The sequence below is a fragment of the Quercus suber genome, unplaced genomic scaffold (assembly GCF_002906115.3).
Source record: "Quercus suber isolate HL8 unplaced genomic scaffold, Cork oak 2.0 scaffold_32, whole genome shotgun sequence".
Classification (NCBI taxonomy): Eukaryota; Viridiplantae; Streptophyta; class Magnoliopsida; order Fagales; family Fagaceae; genus Quercus; species Quercus suber.
The window spans coordinates 997,080-1,005,280 of record NW_027069497.1 but is presented as its reverse complement, the minus strand read 5'-3'; the positions used below and the strand labels follow the sequence as shown (position 1 = coordinate 1,005,280).

Sequence of the window (8,201 nt, the reverse complement as noted above, 5' to 3'; positions counted from 1 at the left end):
CCTGAGGAAGAACTTTCGAGGGGCATGAATTGTCAATTTTGAGGGTTAAATCGATGTTTGTCAGCTCCTTACTTCATTGGCTTTCAGTAGATAATGCTGCTAAACCAAAGAATATTGCAGATGTCATAGACTCTCTATTATTGTACTCTTTATTTTTAATATTAATACAAATTCTTACTACCAATCTAAAATAAATAAATATTTGAGAACAATAAACCAGATCAAGATCATTTCATCTTCTTCTTCTTCTTTTTCTCTCTCTCTCTCTCACATACACACACACAACCAACCAGATTGTCTTACTAATACACTCAATCCCAAACTAAGGAAAAGGAACCCAGAAGAAAAACATTTCATTGATGCACAATCAAATCCCAGCGAATCAAACATGAAGAAATTCCAAGTTTATTGTGGCTACAAAGAGCAGGCCAGATTCTGATTTAACCACCAGCTTAATGAGTAAAATGAACTATAAGGTTTGAACTAAAATACATACATCATCTATCCTGTACTCTGGAAGTCCTTTTATTCTTGCATAAAGCTCAAGATGCTCTCAAACAGTCAAAAATTAGAGCATCAAATTAGCTAAGTTCCACTGGTATGTTACAAATAGTGAGTCTAAATTCAAGGGGGGGAAAAAAGAAAGAAAGGAAAAGGAATGAAATATATCAATATATACATGCCAACGAGCAGCCCTGGGATTGGAACATATATCTTTGTCAAAAATAAAAGCAGTTCCATCAGTTGGGGATTCTTCTCCTGCATGGCAAATATATGATCAAAAACAGTAACCTCACTAAATATTTCAAAATTCAGATACATGCTAATGTAATTAAAAACAGACAGAGATGCAGGTACTTAATTATTAATTATAGAAAAATCAGAACTCTTGACACTGGTAAAAGTTTCTAACATTATCATGTTTTTATGAAGCTCATCAAGTTGGGGACCACATAAAACCTCAGGAATGTAAATACAAATAAAAGACAATCATACAAAACAGCTAGGTGGGAGAACAGACACTACATATATTTGAGTTCTCAATTATCACAGAAATGTAGTAATTTCTTATGAAGTTGACTCCAAAAAATTAATTGAATTAGAAACTATTCATGGCAGCCTAAGATATACTTAAATGTTCCACAGATAGCCCATGTATCGTTACAGAATTTTTACATACCAGACAGCTGTATTGTGGTTTTCCCAGCTCCATTTGTTCCTAAAAATCCAAAACATTCTCCTGCTTGAACTGAGAAAGACACTGATTGTAATGCGACCTTAGTGCAGTGATGCATTCCTCCAGGATACACTGAAAAGTGGTATAATAGAATCATGAAAGGTTGTAGTATTGGCATTACAAAATTACACCTTAAGAACCGGTAATTTTTGTACCTTCTGAAGATTACGCAAGTAGATGATGGCATTATCAATTTAGCCTGAAAGTACCCTATTTCTTTCTGTTTTCACATCTATGTCTTCAGCAGGATCAAGAGCAACAGTTTCTGAGGAGGGTCTCAAGAGAAGTTCTAAAAAACTAGAAGTACCACACTAGAGAATTTTAATACTTCTCCACCGCTCTTTGACTGTGAAAGGATTCAATTTGTGAGAAGGCAACAGTTCAAGGCCAAGTGTTTAGAGGAAGTAACCAATGCTCTGACACAGGTAAGAAAATTGAATGTAATCAAACGAAGTCCAATTTTAAAATTAATTTTCTTGTTCAATTTCAAAAGCATATTTAAAAAGAAATCATGTGGCCCTAATCTAATCAGCCAAGAAACCATAGCCGACCCCATATTTTGGGACTAAGGTTTTGTTGTATTTAAAAAGAATACAAAAACAATAAGATTTCTAAACCCGTGCTTTAAATTTTCCACTGATACAGCAATACGTGGGCAGATTGAATTGCTACAATATGGCGTCTACAAACTAATGGAAGTCCACGCAAATCCCAGCAACATAAATTTTTTTTATTGGTGAGTTACACGTGCACCCAATGGTTATTGAACCCATAACACCTTACCCTACATGACTCCATCCTTTCTTAATGAAGAAGTGGCATTTGAGCCAGAGTAGCCACGTAGCAGTTTTATTAAAATATTGAAAAAAAAAATACTTAATTTTGTCTCAATGCATCACATCAAATAAAAATTTATCAATTTCTGTGAAAATCTAGTTTCTAGATATCTAAACGACTCCAAGCAAGAAGTTGTTTTGCCACTTTATTACATGAACCAACTTATCATAATCAAATAGATTAGCAGAAAGCATTCTATCGTTGAAAAATCCACTCATTAAATTGAATTTCAGTTAAGAAAACTTTTGTACAAGCTGCATCAATATCAAACTTGAAGATCACAGTTATTGGGCAATCTGAAACGGAATGTCTATATTATGCCTTTATGGCATGAGAAAATTGGGAAGATGAGAAACCTTCTAGTCCTTACCAATTAGCCATAAAAAACCAGACCAATAGACTCAGGTTAAGCTCCGGGATAAGAAATCCAATTTAGTGAGGATATTCACTTTTGTGATCTTACGAACATTTTTTGTGCGTTTAAAACAGAAGAAATTTTGTTTACAAATCAACATGTATTGTCCTGCATATCCTGCATACCATGTGGCCAATTTACTGCATATGAATTTCAATTGATGGTCCCAGCTCTGACATAAAAATTTAGAGGAGCTAGTTTGTTATTAAACAATCAAATACTTCAATAGGAAAGTGGATGTTGCTCCTCAGCTTCATATGTAATTGGTCCATTATTCGTGAATCACACGGGTTACTTACTAGTTGGTACAAAAGCATGGATGGTGATGAACATTCGTTGGACAATATTATCAAGAAAATAGTTGAAATTACCAAAATTACCTAATCTGAGTTGCCATCCTTTTTCACTTTAATTATTAGTTTTTTCCCCCTAATGGCGTCCTCTTTCTCTGATTCAGGTTCATTAGTTTGGCCATCAGTTAAAACATTTATAAGTAAAATAAAAAGACGTGAGACATTCCTACACAAACTAGGAAGTTAAATTCAAAAATAAATAAAGATATAACTCTACTTAATCAAGGATATATTCATTTGGCCTTATAAAGCAAAGGTTCTTTGACTAATAATCAGTTATAGCCTTGTAGGCTATTGTTAAATGAAAGAGAAAAACCGCCTTGATTTGCTAATCACTATATATATATATATATATATTTATTGTTAAAGATATTGGGTTTATGTTAATGTAATGGCCCAAGAGGCCCAATATATTGTAAGCCCATCTAGGCTTAGCCTAGCTCTTATATATACCCCACTAGGGTTCATTGTAATAAAAAATTGAGAATACAATAAAGAGGTAGCTCCTATGGTTTTATGGATGTAGACCGTCAGGCCAAACCTTTATTTTTTTTCTTTCTTTCTTGCTTCCATTTCTCTAAATAATTTTATTCTCGCTTTTCAACACTTATTTTCTTCTTTCTCTTATTTGATGTCTTTCAATAACGTAAAAATAAAATCTTGTCTAATATATTGCATAAGTATCTTCAAACTAATATAAATTTTGTCCTACTATACAACACTCACTCATTTTTTTCATGTGCAATGCATGTGATCAAAAAGCTAATCAAGATATAAAATTGTAGACAAGCATACAACATAAAAGAATAGAGCATATTGTAGGAAAGCTTTCATGCAGGACTGGGATAAAAAACGCACCTCAAGATCAAGATAACAAATGGAGGCACCAGTAACATTCCAATAAAAAACCCATCACTTGATTTATCTTTCATCCTTTGCCATAGCAGAGCTAGCGAAGCAAGCCCGTAAGCAAAAGCAAAACCCTGGAAATAATATGAAGAAATTCTGGAAAGATACATAACAAAAGTAAGGAATAAGACGGTTATTATTAGAGTGAAGGCCAGCTATATATAGAGGCACAGATATTTAGTTACAACATATAAGTAAAATTTTATCAAGTGAAATTATAATATTAGATTCAGTGGTCTTGGCAGTATTGGAAAGATTTTACAGCAATACACTCATAGAAAAACTGGTTAGAAACTGCACACAATTCTGGAAGCAATCATATGCTTTTCTGATGGAATATGGCATTGTGGATGGTAACACGTCTGACAGAATTGACAGCATGTAAGTCAATTTAAAAATAAATTAAGCAAATTTTCAGTCATCAGTGAGTTCATTCTTCATAAATGACATCCAGTAGACAAAATGTAGCTTTTAATCAAATTCTCCTTTTAAGAGCTTTCTTCCCCTCATTTGATAGACAGGTTTTACATGATGTCATTTTAAAGTAAATCTTGTCGGATAAACAGTATATAACAACAATAAATGTGATAAACAACTAGGACACAGTAAGGTTGAGGGCTTCATCTTATGGAAGGGCTCAAGATGACATTTCTCTAACTGCTTATTTGTACACACACACATAAATAACAATGATGAAATCACACGGATTCCGACTTCAAGCATTAAATAAACTGTCTTAGTTAAGAGGAGTAATGGAAAAAACTGGTTCAAAATCACAATCAATTTCTTTTTCAAATCCTGCTGGAGCTATATGAGCCTTCCTGTATGCCATAAATGACCTACATATAGGAAGAACCCTAGAACAAAATGAGAGGTAGCTAACCAACATCTAGGTTATATATATAAAGATTTTTTTTTTTGGATGTTTTCATTGTATACATAACCTAAATGTTGGTTAGCTACCTATCATTTTTTTCTAGGATTCTTCCTTCTTGTAGGTCATTTATGGCATATAGGAAGGTCTCATGTGGCTCCAGCAGGATTTGAAAAAGGAATTTTACCAAAAAAGGAAACGTATAAATGAAGAGGTTCCCAACAATTACAATGGAAGACTTAAATGATCCATAAAATCAACTAATGACATACAACAGACCCCCCCCCCCCTTCATTGTACAACATTCAAAAAGAAAACGGAGGAAAGAGGCCCTAAGATCAACCACAGATATCTCCCCACCTCCAAAAATTCAACTATTCCAGCCCTGCAAAGCATCAACATAACACAATTAGGAGTCACACACAAAACACAGCTAGTGCTTCCTTGGGTCATTCCAAAGGGTATGAGAATCGACCCGAAAACATCATGAGGCTGGGGGCACTGCAGCATAACATGGGACCTAACGAGGACATCAGGATTTTAAGTGGGGGACATTATAATACCTTGGTGGATTATACTAAGATAAGTGTGTGTTGTGCAGGCATGTGTTAAGCCCCCACATCGGGTCTTTACTTGGTTGAACTTGGCTACATAAGTGATTAAGATGGGCCCCAATCGTAACTTTACTAGTATTTTTAGGGTATACCACAAATGTGACTAGCAATCCCTTGAATCATTGCAACCTTAGTAACAAAAATGATATAGGGGAACTTCTATTTTTGCCATGTTTTAATGTCAAGAAAACTAAGAATGCATGTCAAACACTTACAACCTCAACATAGTGCAAATGTGGCTAGTTTCCTCGGGCTACATAAGAGTGCATGTTTTAATGTCCTGCCTTTTTCAAATTGCAACTAGTATTCCAAAGCCATTATAGATTTTACCTGATATTTGACACTCAATCCATTGCATCCTTGGAATGTTGCACCAGGAAATGAAGAGAGAATAAATGAATCAATGAAAGAGAACTTTTCTTTGGCTAGCCACCACTCAGAAAATATTGGCAAGGGTATGCCACCTACACAAACTCAAATAGTAAGTAGAAAATAGCAAAATAGACAAAATAGGAGTTAGAAAATGATTACATTGACCATCAACTTAAAGAATCTAACATAAATGAAATTATATTCATAGCATAATTTATTCCTTTTACCTTCTTCTTCTTTTATTTATTTATTTTTTAATTTAAGAAAAGAGAGGGCTGCACTCACCATTCTCCAAAGTAATATTGTATAGAGATCTTTGCATTATTAGAAATTGATACTAACCTCCCATGTTAGAGTTTTTTTTCATAAATAACTATAGCACTGAAGATAAGTGACAAATGCCTACATATTAAAAAAGTTTAAGTTGATAACAAATGATTGAGTTTAATAATTTAACCTTTATTCTAAGGCTACCCCTCAAGTGTGGGTTTAACTTTCCCTTAATACGTAGGGCCAAAATATTTAATATAATGGGAGGTTTAGAGTGGGACATGGTTCAAACTCAAGACTACTCACTTTAATACCATAATAGATTACTATTTTCCATTACTTTAAGCTTTGTGAATGTTTTTCACATATGTCTATAATTTTAAATTTATATTTTTAACTCTACTGTAACTAGATTATCTAAAAATCTGAACTCATTACAAAACATTTAATTATTTATCTTTTAATTAATTTGCATGCAGTTATGTAAATGTATTAATTGTTTCCTTAAAACTCACAACAAACAATTAAACCAATATTTTCTTAATTTTATTATTTTTTTACCCAAAAAAATATAGTTTTAAAAAACTGATTTGAATTCAGGTCGGGTTGACCTGTAAAAAAATAATGGTCGGGTCACGGGTTATCCCCTTTTTTGCTTTGGGTCAAAAAATGGGGTTTGGGTTAGGTCAAAAAATTCTGATCCGTTTTGTCATGTCCAGTTTTTAGCATTTCACCGGGGGATACCCTACGCCAAGGAGAGGGAAAGGGGAGAGGAATTAAGCTTAAAAGATAGAAGAACCATACAGATACAGTGTGAAAGTGGATCAAGTTAAATTGTGGTGTGCTAAACAAGTATCGACTACCAACAACAAATAATCTTTCGAAAATCAAAACACAAGCAAAATGCAAACGTCAAGAGTTTAACATATCAGGAAAAGATTCAAAAACAGAACTAAAAGGATCAAAGCATAGTTTGTATTGAAACAAAAGAATCAAAGGTTTGGAAAGAAAAATATATGAAATCTGGAAGTAGTAGTAGTGGTGGAGATGATACTGATAATTAAAAGTAATGCCAGTATCATTAGCTTTGTGGAAATGACAAGCCAGAAGCTTTTAAAGGCTTCCCATTCAAACTCCCTAGGAAAAAATATACATTGATAGAAAAAAATTATCAACAGTAAAATAAAGAATATAGATCAGCATATAAATACCATGTCGAACCATTCCAATTGCTCAAATAACTGATCACCAAAAGTCTCATCGGAAAATCTTGTTGAAGATAGAAGTGTATTTGTTTGTTCTTCGTTACCAAGCCAGCGTCCAATTGTAATTATCATTTTCCCTTGACAAGCTAATCTCTACTGCTGACACATTTTCTGATGCAATGGAATCAATACGCCCAATGCAAACTTCAATGTCATCAGGTAAACTTCCTGGGTGAGAAGGGTGTTTTCGTGTAGTTGTTGGGATTTGGGGGTTGTCAGTGTAAATATGTAAAGTTGGGAGTTCGGATTTGGGCTTGGGTTTAGGTTATTGTAATTGGGTTGGGCTTTAATAATTTTGATGGGTTTAGCTGTGTAGATGATTGAACTCAGATTTGTAGCGAGGCTGGCCTTGGGTTTGTTACTTGTTAGAGAAATAAACCGGGCTAGGTGGCTTTTTAAAGAAATTGAGCCGAGTTGAGGCCGTTTTAAAAAGATTAGTGTTATCTCTTGACCTACGAGAGAAGATGTATAAAAGAGACTGATAAGGAGATTAAAAATTCTCAGCAATCATTAATTAATGTAAAGCCATATCAAGTGTATAGTTTGATTAGGATCCAGATCGTTTGGTTGGGTTGATTTATTTTATTTTTATTTTTATCAGTGTCTGGTTTGTTTAGTTGGGTCGATTTAGTCGGGTATATCCTCACCTTACAAAATTTCTCTCCACCTTGAATTAAATTTAGATTAAAAAAAATATATATATATATATATATTAAGTGTCTGTTTGGTAAAAATTATTTTTACTAACTTATTTTACTATTCAACTTATTTTTATTACTATTAATGGGTTTCATTGCATTTTTTGGTACTATGCATGAGTCCCATTGTATTATTTCAGCTTATTTTTACCTTTATCTACAGTACTTTCAACAAAATAAGCAGATCCCAAACAAACCCTAAGGAGAGTTATCACTTGGTCACAAATTAGGCTTTTGGTTTAATTATTTAAGGATAGGACTTTGAATGCAGGAATAATGTCGGTACCAATTTTGTTCTTTTATTATTATTATTTTTTTAACGGCACAAAAATTGCTTGTTGAAATGCTTAGTAGAGA

At 33.5% G+C, this 8,201-nt stretch overlaps 1 long non-coding RNA gene across 2 annotated transcripts; it reads right to left on the bottom strand.

Annotated features, from left to right (window-relative positions):
• Nucleotides 1–341: 341 nt before the first annotated feature.
• On the bottom strand, nt 342–7,330 carry LOC112023250 (uncharacterized). Of its 2 annotated transcripts, none has more exons than XR_010627797.1 (6): nt 7,093–7,330; nt 5,570–5,703; nt 3,701–3,847; nt 1,393–1,653; nt 1,181–1,309; nt 342–759 (listed from the first exon to the last, which is right to left on the bottom strand). It is a non-coding gene; the product is annotated as an uncharacterized LOC112023250 (long non-coding RNA). The 2 variants fall into 2 exon arrangements; XR_002884015.2 differs by having other exon boundaries at nt 1,393–1,583.
• Nucleotides 7,331–8,201: the final 871 nt, after the last annotated feature.